A 17,725-nucleotide genomic window follows, 5' to 3' on the forward strand; every position below is an offset into this window, starting at 1 on the left:
GTCGATTAAGCAGCCGTGTGTTCCTGGTCGGATATGGCGAGGTCCATAGTCACGCCCCTCCAGGCATTCCTCGGTTCGTGGCCCAGTGGGACCACTAACCACGCTCACGCCAAACAGACCGGGGGTGAGCGTAACAGCCAATAACCCCAAAAAGGCAATTTGCACCACCTGCCAGACCAGCATCAGCAGGGGTAGCAAAACTACCAGCCTGACCACCAGCAGCATAATCAGGCACATGGCAGCAAAGCACCCGACTTTGTGGGCCGAACCCCAGGGTCCAGGAACAGTGTCTCCGGGTGACAACACTGCTTCTTCCGCTGTTGTGCGTGCAAGCCAATTCCCTGTCCATAGTGCATGTGAAGATGCCTCCTGCTCTGCACCTGTCGTTGCACACGCTCAACTAGCACCATCAGCAAGCACGTCCTTGTCCCCATACCCCAGTCATTGGAACGCAAGAGCAAATGCGCAGTCAACACCCCACAGGCCACACTAATAAATTCCCACATTTCGCGACTGCTTGCACTCAAAATGTTGCCTTTTAAGCTCGTGGAGATGGAAGCTTTGCGCAACCTGATGGCGGCAGTCATCCCTCGCTACTCGGTCAGCATCTGCCACTATTTCTCCCGGTGTGCCATCCCCGCATTACACAAGCACGTGACCCACAACATTAGCCAAGCCCTCAACAATGCAGTTACTGGGAAAGTCCACCTAACCACGGACACATGGACAAGTGCTTGTGATCAGGTTTGGTACATGTCGCTGATGGCACACTGGGTTAACAAAGTGGAAGCCGGGACCGAGTCGGACCTTGGGACGAACACATCCTCCTGATGCAGAGGATTGAGGGCCCTAGGTCAATCAGGGTTGCCCCCACAGTCTATAGCTCCTGCGACTCATCCTCCTCAGCTTCCTCCTCCTCTTCAGCCTCCATCTCCGAAATGACCACATCAGTCACAAGCTGGAAGCACTGCAGCACTGCCTAAACCAAGCGGCAAAAGGCTGTGCTGAAGCTAATATGCTTAGGAGACAAACTGCACAATGCTGAAGAGCTGTAGACAGCTCTGAAAGAGCAGGCAGATCTGTGGCTGACACCGCTGAACCTACAGCCAGGTATGGTCGTGTGTGACATTGGCCGGAACCTGGTGGCGGCTCTGAGGTGAGGCAAGGTACCACATGAACCACGCCTGGCCCATGTGCTTAACCACGTGGTTCAGCGGTTTCTCAAAATCTACCCGGAGCTGCCGGATCTGCTTGTCAAAGTATGCCGCCTGTGTGCCCATTTTAGAAAGTCAGCTACAGCTTCCCCCGCTCTTTCCGTGCTTCAGCAGCGTTTTCAGCTTCCGGCTCACCAACTGTTGTGTGATGTCCCCACACGTTGGAAATCTGCACTGCAGATGTTGGAAGGAATTGTGAGCAGAAGAGGGCACTTGTTGACTACCAGCATCAACAAGGCCATCGGTATTCAGTTCAGACTCTACACATAAGACCTCAGAAGTGGACATGGATGTCAGACATATGTACCATCCTCCAAAACTTTGAGGACTTCACCAAAATGGTGAGCGGCGATGATGCCATCATTAGCATCACCATCGCGCTTCTTTGTCTTCTGAAATGCTCTCTGCTCACAATCAAAGAGGATGCATTGCAGGCAGAGCACGATGAGATGGAGCAAAGAACCACACAGGGTGATTACACACAGCCCAGCTTCATCTCATCCCAACGTGAATTTGTTAACAATGAGGAAGAGGAGAAGGAGGAGGAGGAGGAAGAACAGGAGCTATTTTCATGGATTATAAATTGTACTACCTGCACAACTGTCATACCGTCTGTTTAGCGTGGATGGCCTGAGGACAGGGAGGAGGTGGAGGAGGAGAGTATGGTCAGTCGTCCTCTTGGTGAGGACATGGAAGTCTTGCCTGTTAGCTGTCTGGCGCGCATGGCTGAGTTTATGTTATGGTGCCTTTCCCGTGACCCTTGCGTTCTAAAAATTTTGGGTGACAGTCATTGCTGGTTGGTGACACTTCTAGACCCACGCTACAAGAAGAACTTTCTATCTTTTATTCCTGAGGCGGACAGGTCTGCAAAAATGGGGCATTACCAGAAGGCCCTTGTTGCAGAACTATTAAAAAAATTCCCATCTGAAAACGCTGGCGGCAGAGGTCACAGTTCGTTGGACAACTAGGAGTACAGGCGAGAGAGACAAAACTCCAATCCAGCAGAGGGAGGGGAACACTGTCAAAGTTCTGGGAGAGTTTTCTCAGCCCCTCCCATCTCACAGGCCCTGAGGCACGGGGTACTCTCACAAGCAGTGCATCGTTTGGGAAGATGCTGGGGGAGTTCCTCGCCGACCGTACCAACATCCTCCATGATTCCTCTTGCCTTATAATTATTGGGTATCCAAGCTGGACACGTGGCATGAACTGGCTCTCTATGCCTTGGAGGTCCTGGCCTTCCCTGCCGCTAGCGTTTTGTCAGAGCAGGTGTTTAGTGCCGCTGGTGGAATTATAACTGATAAGCACATCCGCCTGTCAACTGAAAATGCTGACAGGCTGACTCTTATAAAAATGAACAAGGGCTGGATTGGGCCAGACTTCTCAACACCACCAAATGATAGCAGCATAACATAAACTCAAATCCAGTGTCTTTTTTTGGGAGGTGTATTCCCGTGCACCTTTTCACACCCACAAATAGGTATATGCTTCCTGATTTTGGCTATTTGCTCTTGTCCCCCTCCTTCTCCTCATCCTCATCCTCCACCACCATATCACCAGGGTGACTGTGGTCCATGATGCAACACCCACATCATTTTTTTAAAGGGTGTTCATGATGCCCATAAAAGAAAATTGTTATACAGTATGTTCATGTATACCCCCCAGGGGTAAATGTTTGTCAGCCCAAACACTTAGTGCATGGGCATTACAAGTATAGGAGACCCACTCATTTCTAATGGGAACATTTTATTATGAGGCCCTCCTCCACGTCTTTACCAAGGGGCATTGGAGTGCCTCCAAATTTTTGGCAACCCTTGCATTCACTGCATAGGCAAACTCAATGGGAGACCCACTTCCTAATAATGGGAACATTTTTTTTCAGGAGGCCCTCCTCTACATCTCTTCCAAGGGGCATTGGAGTAGGTCCAAATTTTTGGCAGCCCTTGCATTCACTGCATAGGCCAACACAATGGGAGACTCACTTCCTAATAATGGGAACATTGTTTTCAGGAGGCTCTCTGACCTCCACATCTCTTCCAAGGGGCATTGGAGTGCCTCCAAATTTTAGGCAACTCTTGCATTCACTGCAGAGGCAAACACAATGGGAGATCCACTTTCTAATTATGGTGTACATTTCTTTTCAGGAGGCCCTCATCTACGTCTTTTTCAAGGGGCATTATAGTAGGTTCAAATTTTTGGCAGCCCTTGCATTCACTGCATAGACAAACAGTATGGGAGAGACAATTCCTAATAATGGGAACAATGTTTTCAGGAGGCCCTCCTCCAAGTCTCTTCAAAGGGGTATTGGGGTGCGTCCAAATTTTCAAAGGGGTGTTGGGGTGTGTCAAAATTTTGGGCGGCCCTGCCACTCACTGCATACGCAATAACAGTATAGGAGACACACTCTTTAGTACAGGGAACAACAAAGCATAGCCAGCTGATGGCTCTCTAAGAATAGTGAGGGCCAACTGCTAGCCCTTTAAGAATAGTAAAGGCCGCCTGATGGCCCTATAAAAATAGACTTTTTGACTTTCAGAGTCCCTCCTTCATAAATGAAACAGGATTTGTCTGATCATGTCTCACACACCACATGGCCAGATAAGGTTGTAAAAATGTTAAAATGACATTTCCAGGTGAATGCATTTGTCACGGTTGAAAGCAATGCAGAAGTGCAAAAACGCTATGTGTGAACATAGCCCAAGGTGTGGAGAACTATTTTGGTTTTTGGTTATTTATTTTGCCTTATATAAAAGACATTACCCCGGAAAAGATGTTCCTTAACATATTTCCCGTAAAAGTGGCATAATACCTCTGACAACATTGTTCACAGCAGTGACCTGGGAGTCAAAACTGCTTCCAGGGGTCTTCCCCATGCTGTTCCCATGTCATTTAAGCACGGTTCCTATAGATTTCTGCAATTTCCAGTGTCTCTGCAGACCGCCGGGTTGGTCGTCAGAAAAATGCTCGAGTTTCCCATAGACTTACATTGGGCTCATTGCTCGGGTCGAGCACCCGAGTATTCCAATTTGCTCGACCCGAGCAACGAGCACCCAAGCTTCTTAGTACTCGCCCATCACTATTCATAAGTCACATGATTACTGATAGGAAGTTCACCTGTATGCCACTTAAGTGTCACATGGTCTGACAGTATATACTTTTCTAAAAAGCCACATAGGCTGCAACACCATAAAGAAAAAGGCACTACTAACCAAACAACACAATAAAGACCAAAGAGATCTCCAAACAAGTCAGAGAAAAAGTTGTTGAGAAGTAAAAGTCAGGGTCTGGTTATAAAAAAAATCCCAATCTTTGATGATCTCCCGGAGCACCATCAAATCCATTATCATCAAATGGAAAGAACATGGTAGCACAACAAACCTGCCAAGAGAGGGCCACCCACCAAAACTCTCAACTCGGGCATGGAGGGCATTAATCAGAGAGGCAGCACAGAGACCAAAGGTAACCACGAAGGAGCTGCAGAATTCCAAAGCAGAGACTATAGTATCTGTCCATACAACCACAATAAGCCATACACTTCATAGAGGTGGCCTTTATGGAAGATTGGGCAAAAAATAAACCTTTACTTACACAAAAAAATTGTAAGGCTCATTTTCAGTTTGCCAAAAGACATGTGGGAGACTCCACAATTGTATGAAGGAAGGTGCTGGGGTCAGATGAGACCAAAATTGAACTTTCTGGCCACCAAAGTAAATGCTATGTCTGGCGCCAAATCAACACAGGTCATCACCCCAAGAATACTGTCCTCACAGCAAAAGATGGAGGTGGCAGCATCATGCTGTGGGGAAGTTTTCTGACAGCAGGGAGAGGGCAAATGGTCCGAGTCAAGGGGAAGATGGATGGTGCAAAAATCAGGGATATATTCTTGAGCAAAACCTGTTTCAGTTTGTCAGTGATTTGAGACTGGGATGGAGGTTCACCTTCCAACAAGACAATGACCCAAAGCACATTACTAAAGCAACACTCGAGTGGTTTATGGGGAAAAATGAAAATGTTTTGGATTGGCTCAGTCAAAGCCCAGAGCTTAATCCAATTGAGAATCTGAGGTCAGACTTGAAGATTGCTGTTCACCAGAGTGAACCATCTAACTTGAAGGAACTGGAGCAGTTTTGAGGAAACTAGAAGAAAGGGAAAAAATCCCAGGGGCAAGATTTGGAAAGCTCATACAGACTTATCCAAAGCGACTCACTGCTGTAATTGCTGCAAAGGGAGGCTCTACAAAGTACTGACTATAGGATGGTGAATAGTTATGCACACTGAAGTTTTCAGCTATTTTGTCCTATTTGTTGTTTGCTTCCCAATAAAAAGAAAACCAAATGTTCATAGTTGCAGACATGTTCTTTACATAAACTGATGCATAAACAAACTAAAAAAAGTTTTTAAAAATACTTAAAAAAGTTTAAATAAATGTAAAAATGCATATCACCTGTGACGACACAGCATTTATTCCTAATAATGGTAGATGTATTTTCCAGTAGGTTAAGAGACATAAGCCATTGTTAACATGAGCCTGAATGTTTATTCTTGAATTGATGTTTGTTGATATGTTGGATGCTTGTTGACTACCTATTTTATCTATGCCTGCAGCCTGCAGCTTATTGTTCTGCTATTCTTGGGAGACAAAGGTATAGGTTAATTAAACAATGTTTGTAAATATGTTGATTACTCATTGTATCAGTCCATGCAGCTTGTTGGACTGCAAACATTAAAGGACAAACTATGCACTCAAACAATGAGAGATGACCTCCTCCCATCTTCCCCCAATCCTGTTTAAAAATGCCTGAATAAGAGCTGTAAACTATAAAAGGTGGATCTACCTATGTTTCCAGAGAGTCTCTACAGAACAGCAGCCAGAGAAGCATATCACCAACTGTAGGAATACAGATCAGCTCCATTGACCATCACTGAATCCTCAAAGATATTTGAAGAACCAAGGTTTGAACAATCAAGTCACCTGGCCACATACATCCATGTACTCTGTCAGCTTCCTATGCTTGTCGCGACTAGTGTTGAGCCACCCCCGTAGTGTTCGAGTTCGGTTCGGTTCGTCGAACACCCGTGTGTTCGCCGAACTGTTCGTCGAACTGTTCGTCGAACACCTTCGAACACCGTTAAAACCAATGGCAGGCAAACAAAAACATATAGAAACACATAGAAAACACCTTCAAAGGTGTCCAAAAGCTGACAAACTGCTCAGAAGACACAACTAACACATGGAAAAGTGACAAGTACATATAGTCATGCGAAAAGAAAAGAGGTGGAGGAGTAAAAGGAGGGGGAGACACAGATATAGGCATGTCATGCCCTTCTAAAATCTAAAAAGTGAGAAGCCGACACGTTCAGTCCGCTCCTGCCCGTGCCACCTCCGCGTCGCCGGGTTTGTGCCAGAGCCGCGGTGAACCCTGACGGCCAGCCCCCCTCTCCCAATACTGGTGCCTGTCCGCTGGTGGGTCGAGCGAGCCCCCCTGTGGTGGAGGCAGCTCTAAGCTTTTTAATTTAAATTGTCTCTCTAATTTGAATGAATACACTTTAAATCCATTTACAAGGATCTATTGGAGGGCAAGTCTCATGCCAGCAGCCGCGTAATTCCAGCTAGAGTAGCGTCCACTAAAGCTGCTGCAGTTAAAAAGCTTTTATAAGGATCGAGCTCGGCTGTCCACCGCAAGGCATCCTACTGCCAGTCCCAGCCCCTATGCCTTGGGGTGCCTCCTGATGCTCTTCACTGAGTATCCCGTGGTCCCGAAGCATTTCCTTTGAAAAAATTAAGTGTCCAAACTACACGTGGTGTAGCTTGCTTAACAGCCGGGATAATCCGCTGACTAGCAGACACTGCTACTAGGCACAAAGTATTTCCTGGGCTAGATGCAGTTAAAAATTTGTAATTAGATACTCTCGTTGGATGCTGAGAAAGCATTCCATAGAGTCTCCTGGCACGCCATATATGATTCTCTTAAAAAGCTTGGGGTAGGGGTCTAGGGGACCCTTTTATAGCCAAAATCATGGCCCTGTATCGCAATACGTCACCTAGGCTGAAGATAAATGTAACTGTAGCACCCTGAGGGCTCGGTTGCTACAGAGGTATTGCACCTCACCCAGAGGTGTGATATCTCACTCTCAGGTAAGGATGTAGTGTGGATCAGGACCCGACACCTGCATGCATTACACCACATTGCCGTGGGGCAGGGCGACCAATATGCCCCTGAGATGGGCACGACAGTCCCTGTCCCTGGCTGGAGTGGGGGGAGGGAACACTGAGGAAGGGGAACCCTGTAGTGCAGGAGCAGGGAGGAAGCAGTTCCTGGGTGCATTGAGAAGGGAGTATAAAAGGTGGGCACCATCTTAGTTCAGTGCAGAGAAGTCTGAGCAGAAGTGGCAGGGAGCAGGGGCTCTGCATGAGCTCTGCTCCGGAGGCGGGCCTAGTAACAGAGGCCCAGGCCTGGAAGAGGGAGAAGGAAGGAAGAGGAGCGGAGAAGGCTCCAGGAACGAGGAACGAAGGGATCCCAGGGGTGCGGACGGGCGAGTCGCCACCGCACGCCCGAATCCACCTGCGTGGAGGGGTCAGGCCAAAGGGGGAGACCGGTCCCCGAAACTAGTGGAGGCAGGAAACGACCCTCAGCTAGAAACAGGAGGCTGTGACATTTTATGTGGCGCAGCCCCTCGCTACACCCGCTAGGAAGGCACCACATAGGGTCAGGGAAACTGGCGCCAAGTTTACCAAGAGGAGGCCCGAGGCAGCCAGACAGAAGGGTTGGTAAGAAAGGCCAGACAAAGGACACACAAAGGGGGTCCTGTGAAGCGCTCCAAAGTTATCTGGGAGTTGTCTGAGCCCCTCACCTGGTGAGCACAGTACGATGTGGGCAGCCGTTACCTGCAGACGTGGTCTGGATAATAAGAACTGTGAGTAAAGGCCCTGGACTGCATCACTGACTCTGTTTCATTACTGCTGCTGCCCTGCACCATCACCCCCATCCTCCGCATACACTGCCCTGAGGCTATACTCCTCCCGTGGGGAGTTATGCTACGCTCTGCTGCACCCACAACACCAGCCTCAGCGGTCTGCCCTGGAGCGGCGGTTCACTCTGACCGCAATCCACGGGTGGCGTAGTCGGACATTTAAACATCAAAACCACATAAATAGTTCCGCCACTGGTTTGACCGCCCTGAGCCACGGAACCGGGTCGCCGCCACGGAGACTACAACCACCAGCATCCACCAAAAAGGGTCCGGCTCCGGGTGTCCCAAGGCCCAGGGGGCGCGTCAGAACATTTTCATCACCTTTCACAATCACCAATGGGACAAGGCAGGGATGTTCTCTGTCCCCTCTCTTATACATCCTAGTGACGGAGCACCTACTCTCATCAATTCGCCATAACCCCAATATTAGGTGGATTGAGGTGGGAGGCACCGAGTACAAGTGCTCTCTATTTGCTGATGATGTCCTAGTATATATCACTCAATCACATATATCCATCCATGCTGTTATGGCTGAAATAGATCACTTTGTTACATGGTCAAATTTTAAAATCAATGCAGCGAAGTCTGAGGCCCTCGATGTCTCCCTCCCCAAATCCATATAGGATTCCATGCAGTCCAACTTTCCCTTTGCCTGGCCCTCACAGGGTATCAAATACTTAGGAATTCCTATTCATAGAGACCTCTCCCATCTATTTTATCTTAATTTTGGGCCCTTTATTGAACAACTCCATACAGACCACGGTTGGCAAGTTAGAACTGTAAGATTCACTACGTGAACCACTGGTGTTTTGTGGAAAAGCACATGTACACTGTGTTCCAAATTATTATGCAAAAAGTGTTTAGGAGTGATAAGGGAAGAATTTGTTTGTTTGTCAGTTAAACTCATTGATGGTGATGTGTGTCAGGGCTCTTTATATCACTGTAAGCAATTGCAGACACCTGTGCTAATTAGTTTGGCAGGTGTGTCCAATGAAAGGCAAGACTACTTAAGAAGGCTGTCTCACATTATTAAGCAGCCTACATTTTCTGCCAAAATGGGAAAGAAAAAGGATGTGTCGGCTGCTGAGAAGCAACAAATTGTGGAGTGTTTAGGTCAAGGCATGACTACAATCAACATTGTGCGATGATCAGGATGAAGTGTCTTGGCAATCAAGAAGTATGTAGCTCATTCACAGTACACACGTGTGCGTGCTGATAAGGGCAAATTGAGGACTCTTTCCTACAGGCAATTACGTCAGGTTGAAAGAGCAGCGGCAAAAAAGCCTTGTCATAGCAGCAGACAAGTTTTTGAAGCTGCTGGTGCCTCCAACGTCCCCCGAACAACAAGATGCAGGGTCCTTCAGAGGTTTGCAGCTGTGCATACGCCATCCTGTCGACCTCCTCTATCCACTTCACACAAGCAGAAACGGCTCCAGTGGGCCAAACATTACATGAAGACTGATTTCAAAACTGTTTTGTTCACGGATGAGTGCCGTGCAGCGCTCGATGGTCCAGATGGATGGAGTGGAGGATGGCTGGTTGATGGACACCCCACGCAAACACGGCTACAGCGCCAACAAGGAGGAGGTGGAGTAATGTTTTGGGCTGGAATCATGGGGAGAGAGATTGTCGGCCCCTTTAGGATCCCTGAAGGCGCTAAAGATGAACTCCATAATGTATGTGGATTTTCTCAAACAGCACTTCCTGCCATGGTTCAAGAAGAAGAACCGTGTATTTCACAGCAAGATCATTTTTTTGCATGATAATGCACCATCTCATGCTGCACATAAAACATATGCATCTCTGGCTGATATGGGCATAAAAGGGGACAAACTTATGGTGTGACCCCCATGCTCCCCTGACCTCTACCCCATTCAGAACCTTTGGAGCATCATTAAAAGGAGTGTCTATGATGGCGGGAGGCAGTTCACATCTAAGCAACAGCTCTGGGAGGGTATTCTGTCCTCATGCAAAACAATTGAAGCAGAAACCATCCAAAACCTGACAAATTCAATGGACGAGAGAGTTCAGAAGCTCCTTTCGAACAAGGGGTCCTATGTGAAAATGTAACATCACCTAGAATAAAGTTTTGAGTTGAAAACTGTTTGATTTCAGTTTCTAACAACCTGCTAATGCTTATAATTTCAAAAATGACCATTTTTTTGGTCTTTATTAAAATGAAAAGGTTGATCGAAAAGTTTGGGGGATCTAAGAGTGTGGCAACCCAGTAGTCATGATTACTTCGAATTCTGACAATATGAGGGTCATGCTGCAGGTAGTGCAGCAAGAAGGCACTTATGTGTCTTGCGCATCTCGGAGCCCCAAAATTATTTTCCGGGCTAGATGCAGCTAAAATTATTATTAATTTTAAATCTGGTGAAGCTTTAGTATAGATGGCGTAATAGGATCAGTTCTGCACACTGCTACAAAGCCCAAATTATTTTCCAGTCAAGATACAGATAAACATGATTAGTAATTTTAAATCTGGTGGAGCTTATTATAGATGGCCTAATAGAATCAGTGCTGCACACTGCTACAAAGCCCAAATTATTTTCCAGCCAAGATACAGATAAACATGATTAGTAATTTGAAAGCTTAAAACGGTTGGTAGGGTGATTTTAACCAATCATCAAGCTTTTACTCTCCCCAGGATGACACAGGGGTAGAAAAGTCGTTTCGGATCCATGATTTGTTCATCTTTATGAACGTGAGTCTGTCTACATTATCAGTGGAGAGCCGCGTGCGCTTATCTGTCAGCACACCACCAGCAGCGCTGAACACACGTTCAGACAGAACGCTGGCTGCGGGGCATGACAAGATCTCCAAGGCGTAAGTGGCTAGCTCCGGCCATTTATCCAGATTGGAAGCCCAAAAAGAGCAAGGGTCCAGTGACACAGTCATGGCTTCAATGTTTACTTGGAGATACTCCTGTACCATCGTCTCTAGGCGTTGACTATGTGTCAGACTTCTTGTCTCCTGTGGCCTTGCAAAGGATGGGCTAAAAAAGTGGTGAAATGATTCCGCAAAATTGATGTTACCAGCAGATACTGTGGTTCTGTTACGGTTTGAGTGCTGAACACTTGACGGTCCCACGGTTGGCAAGTTGGAACTGTGAGATTCACTACGTGCACCACTGGTATTTTGTGGAAAAGCACATGTAAGATTCTGCAACAGTCTCTGCTGATACTCCTGCATGCGTGCATCCCTTTCTATGGCAGGAATAATTTCGGCAAATTTACTTTTGTACCGGGGATCTAACAGTGTGGCAACCCAGTAGTCAGGATTATTTCTAATTCTCACAATTCGAGGGTCATGTTGCAGGTAGTGCAGCAAGAAGGCACTCATGTGTGTTGCGCATCCAGGAGCACCAAGTCCCTGTTGTGTTGGTGGCGAGGTAACAATCATGCTTCCTTCCTCTGTCCTCTCCCCCCAACCTCGCACAACAGAAATGGGATCAAGGTCTCCCTCATCTGATGAGTCTACCATCAGTTCGTCCTCCACTTCTTCCTGGGCTCCTGCACCTTCCTCACTAGTTTGGCTGCTACCATGCGCCCTGATAAAACCATCTCCCCTACCCTCACATGCCTGCCGCCTTGGTGCTGCCGACCGTCTGGACCTTGCAGATGTTAGCCCTTCCGCATACAACTCCTCCTCCTCTACTTCCTCCACCTCCTCTTGTGCCACCACCTGACTCCGAATTCTGTTTAACATGTGCTCCAGCATGTAAATCACCGGAATAGTCATGCTGATAATGGCATCGTCAGCACTAAACATCTTCGTCGCCATTTCAAAACTGTGCAGAAGGGTGCATAGGTCCCTGATCTGAGACCACTCCTCCAGCGTGATTTGCCCCACCTCTGGATCTCGTTGGCCCAGGCTATACGTCAGAACGTATTGCACCAGGGCTTATCGGTGCTGCCACAGTCGCTGCAACATGTGCAGAGTTGAATTCCACCGGGTAGGCACATCGCATTTTAGCCGGTGAAGTGGCAGGCCCAACGACTTCTGTAGAGATGTAAGTCGCTGAGCTGCGGGATGCGAACGGCGGAAGTGAGCACACAGCGACCGTGCCCTCTGCAGAAGGCCATCTAGTCTGGGATAGTGGGCCATACAAGGCACGTGTGTGACATTGCCCCGGCGAAGGGCCGCACCCAGGTTTGCAGCATTGTCGCACACGGCCTTCCCTGGTTTCAGGTCCAGTGGAGACAACCATTCATGAAATTGGTTCTCCAGAGCTGACCACAACTCCTCAGCTGTGTGACTCACATTTCCCAGACATTTCAATGTAAAAACCGCCTGATGACGTTGAGCCCTACTGCCAGCATAGTAAGGAGGTGTGCAGGATCCCTTCTGCGCAGTTAGAAAGCTTGTGGCATGACCAGACAGGCTTTGGGTGCAGGTGGAAGACCGAGAGGAGGTTGAGGAGGCAGAAGCAGTGGAGGAACTTTGACATAAAGAGGATTGACGCACAACTCGTGGGGACGGCAAGACTTGGACAGCAGCCCCTTGTCCTGCTGTCACCATAGTTACCCAGTGCCCAGTCAGCGACATGTAACGCCCCTGTCCATGCTTACTCGTCCAAGTGTCTGTGGTGAAATGCACCCTGTCACACACAGAGTTTCTCAAAGAAGCGGTGATGTTGTGTGCGACATGCTGGTGGAGCGCAGGCACACCTTTCTTTGAGAAGTAGTGCCGACTGGGCATCTGGTACTGGGGCACTGCGACGGACATAAGGTCTCGAAAATCCTCTGTGTCCACCAGGCGGAAAGGCAGCATTTCTGTAGCCAAGAGCTTGCAGATGGTGAAATTCAACCTCTTAGCTTTCTCATGGCTAGGAGGAAATGGTCTTTTACTTGTCCACATCTGAGGGACCGAGGGCTGGCTATTGTGCTTAGACGAGGTTGATAAGGGTGTCCCCAGCAAACTGCCGGTCTGTGAGGAAGATGCAGGCGGACATGTTAGGTTGCCTTGATCCAAAGGTGGTGCTATCGATGTCGGACAGCGCTCAACACCAGCTGGTGTTACCACCTCCAAAGAAAATGATGACCTGCCAATCATGCTGGCTGTTGCGGGTAAAGAGGTGGCAGGTCTGCGCCCCAAAACAGGTGTGACTGCTGTCCCCCCAGTCACAGAGGATGAAGAGGCCGCGGATGCACAAGATATGGCAGACGGTGGTTGGCCCGGCCGGCTAGGCCGCATTGTAGCACACTGAGCTTCCCACTTCAACTTATGCTTCATGTCCATGTGCCGGTTCATGCATGAAGTACTCAAACTATGTATTTTTTGGCCTCTACTTAGCTTTTGCTGACAAATGTTACAGATAACACGAGTTGGGTCATCTTTATCGATCTGAAAAAATGCCCAGGCTATGCAAGGCATAGCACCCATGCGACCTGAAGAGCCACCACGACTTGTGGTGAGAGGCAGAGTTGTGTTTGAGGATGCAGTTGTTGACGTGCTTCCAGTACTACGTCTCTGTCCAGGAAGGCGCAACCTGACCTCGTCGTCACTAGCATCTTCCTCCACCTCCTCTGCTGACCTCATCTCTTGGCTGACTGTGGGTTGACAGTAAGTGGGATCTCCAACCTCATCATCATCACCCTGTGCGTTATCACACCCGTCGTCCTCAGAGCCAACCTGTTCCTGCCCTGACAAAAAACTAAAGTTGTCGCTTCAATCAGGTATTTGAGTCTTATCGTCGTCTTCCTCATTGTCTCCACCAACAGGAGTTACAGTTTGGGAATGAGGGTCTACATTATGGTCAGAACCTTCTGCGTCTGGTCCTGGATCCGACTCATAAAGATTCTGGGCATCAGTGCAGATCATTTCCTCGTCTGGATTCACAGAAGCGCTGGAGTCGACCTCTGATTCCCAGGCTATAGTATGAGTAAACAGCTCTGCAGACTCAACCATCTGTTCTACTTCATACTCAGACGGGCAGCTGGAGATTTGGGAGCTGTGAGGAAGCAAGTGCGATTGGGGTGACACCTTTGAGGACTGGAGTATTTGTGATGTTGAAGTTGATGTGGAGGAGAGCCCACTTAAAGGAGCACTTGATATCCGTTGAAGCACCTGCTGTTTTTGTGCCTCATCTGGAATTTGTAGTGATTGGCGTGGCCGTAAGAAAGGGATCTTATCACATTGTCCGCTAAAAGAAGTAGACATTTTAGTTTGGCTGGAAGATGGTCTTTCTTCTGCAGATTTTACTGTTGCTTTAACACCTACCCCACGGACACAACCTTTTTTCCCCTTCCCAACACGCCTATTCCCCTTTCCACCAGCAGCAGGCCTTTTTCCACTCATTTTGGTGGTTAACTAATTCACAACTCTGGAGTTGTTTGCACAAAAAAACAATGGATGGGAACCGAGCAGAGCTGAGTGGCCAAACTGTGGTATTAGGCCAAAACTATTGGCTGGGTTAGATGCAGAAAAAAATTATATTCAATTTGCAACCTGATGTAGGTCAGTATAGATGGACTAATAGAACAAGTCCCACACACAGCTAGAAGCCCAAATATTTTTTCAGAGGTAGATGCAGAAAATTTTCTTATTCAGTTTGCAACCTGATGGAGATCTGTATAGATGGATTAATAGAACAAGTCCCACACACAGCTACAAGCCCAATATTTTTTCAGAGGTAGATGCAGAAAAAAAATATATTCAGTTTGCAACCTGATGGAGGTCAGTATAGATGGACTAATAGAGAAAGTCCCACACACTGCTAGAAGGCCAAATATTTTTTCAGAGCTAGATGCAGATAAAAATTATATTCAATTTGCAACCTGATGGAGGTCAGTATAGATGGACTAATAGAACAAGTCCCACACACAGCTAGAAGCCCAAATATTTTTTCAGATGTACTGTAGATGCAGATAAAAATTATTTTTAATTTGCAACCTGATGGAGGTCAGTATAGATGGACTAATACAACAAGTCCCACACACAGCTAGAAGCCCAATATTTTTTCAGAGGTAGATGCAGAAAAAAATATATTCAGTTTGCAACCTGATGGAGGTCAGTATAGATGGAGTAATAGAACAAGTCCCACACACAGCTAGAAGCCCAAATATTTTTTCAGAGGTAGATGCAGATAAAAATTATTTTTAATTTGCAACCTGATGGAGGTCAGTATAGATGGACTAATAGAACAAGTCCCACACACTGCTAGAAGGCCAAATATTTTTTCAGAGCTAGATGCAGATAAAAATTATATTCAATTTGCAACCTGATGTAGGTCAGTATAGATGGACTAATACAACAAGTCCCACACACAGCTAGAAGCCCAAATATTTTTTCAGAGGTACTGTAGATGCAGATAAAAATTATTTTTAATTTGCAACCTGATGGAGGTCAGTATAGATGGACTAATACAACAAGTCCCACACACAGCTAGAAGCCCAATATTTTTTCAGAGGTAGATGCAGAAAAAAATATATTCAGTTTGCAACCTGATGGAGGTCTGCATAGATGGATTAATAGAACAAGTCCCACACACAGCTAGAAGCCCAATATTTTTTCAGAGGTAGATGCAGAAAAAAATATATTCAGTTTGCAACCTGATGTAGGTCAGTATAGATGGACTAATACAACAAGTCCCACACACAGCTAGAAGCCCAATATTTTTTCAGAGGTAGATGCAGAAAAAAATATATTCAGTTTGCAACCTGATGGAGGTCTGTATAGATGGATTAATAGAACAAGTCCCACACACAGCTAGAAGCCCAATATTTTTTCAGAGGTAGATGCAGAAAAAAATATATTCAGTTTGCAACCTGATGGAGGTCAGTATAGATGGACTAATACAACAAGTCCCACACACAGCTAGAAGCCCAATATTTTTTCAGAGCTAGATGCAGAAAAAAATTATATTCAATTTGCAACCTGATGGAGGTCAGTATAGATGGACTAATAGAATGATGCTATGCCCAAAAGATTTTACTTCACTAGGTGCAGTAAAAAAATTGGTATTCTATACACAGGTGGTATATCTTGCAACACAGATAGGCTACTCCACTGACTAACACACTCTGCAATAGGCCAAAAAGGATTAGCTTTGCTAGATTCTGCCAAATGCTGTGAAAAAAAACTTGCACAGCACTGGCACAGACCTGCCTGGCAAAAACTGATAGGAACTGATGTAACCTAGTCCTGAAAAGGACTCCAATTACAATTAGTCTTTACTCCCACAATCTATCTATTTAAAAGCACAGACCTGCCTGATAAAAGTCGTAGGAAATGCTGTAACCTAGTCCTTAAAAGGACTGCAATCACAACTATTCCCTACTCCCAAGCTATCTGTAGATTTGTGCGAAAATTGGCTTGAAATTAACAAGGTATAGCGCACACAGCAACAGCGGTGCCGTCTAACACGCAGCTGCAGCAGTGAGAAAATGGTGGCGACGGGGAAAATGGCTTGGTCTTATAGGGCAAGGACATGTGACATACACTGCCAATCACACATGCCCTTGCTTGTGTGAAAAAAAGCACTTCGCTCCGTGTGTGCGCTGCTGATAGGCTGACAGATTGCACCTCCCCACTGTAAATGCGGGAAAGAGAAAAAAAAAATGGAGATCTTCATTGTTCCTGCAGAGATCCATCCCCTGCCCCTCCCCCCACCCCGCTGTGCACTCAAACTGCGTATTAACATTAATTTTCATCATTACTGAGAAAAAATCCAGTTATGATTTTGGTGCACGAACAGTTATCGAACATAACCTCGAACAGCCGAATTTTTCTCAAATTGTTCGTGTTCGCCGAACGGCTCGAACACCGCCCAAAACAGCTCGAATTTGAGATTGGCGAACAGTTCGAGTAGAACAACACTCATCTCTAGTCGCGACCTCCTCTCTGTTGATGCTCAACAAAAAAGGGGTGCTACTGTTTGGTGTAATTGCCTCTGGAAGCCCTGACGTTGCAAATATTCTAATTCCCGGCAAGCCAGAGAAGGGTGAAACTCTGTAATTTGTACCATCTTGTATACTTGCTGGAACTGTACTATGTGTTATTGTCAGTTGGTGGTTCAATTAACTATTGCCATACTGTGTTACTCTCACTCTGTTTTGTCTGAATAGTATTCTGCCCATGGGAAAGGACTACGAGCGTTCAGTGGGATGAGCCCTGGTCCATGCGGTCTTCACACCACCCCTTCCCCAGTTTAAAATAAAGAGATAAAAAGCAAAACATATCCGTTATTGCCTTTCCTAATAGTCCAGTCTATCTAAATATAAAAGTAATTAATGCATATGGTAAAAAAAAAAAAACGGAGGTGACAGAATTTCCATTTTTTTTCATCACACCTCTTTCAAAAATGCAATAAAAATCAATCAAAACATTATATGCAATCCAAAATGAAACAAAAAAAATCCAGTCTGCCACACAAAGACAAGCCTTAACACAGCTCTATTGTTTGAAAAATAAAGCTATGAATCTCAGAATATGGACATAAAAACTATTTTTTTTTACTAAGTTATGACCTTTTTAAGGCCACTAAAATAATAAAAAATGATACAATCTTGGTATCACCATACTCATACTGAGAGCTC

This window comes from Phyllobates terribilis, unplaced genomic scaffold (genome assembly GCF_046119375.1).
Source record: "Phyllobates terribilis strain yellow unplaced genomic scaffold, ASM4611937v1 Scaffold_5__5_contigs__length_657084704, whole genome shotgun sequence".
Classification (NCBI taxonomy): Eukaryota; Metazoa; Chordata; class Amphibia; order Anura; family Dendrobatidae; genus Phyllobates; species Phyllobates terribilis.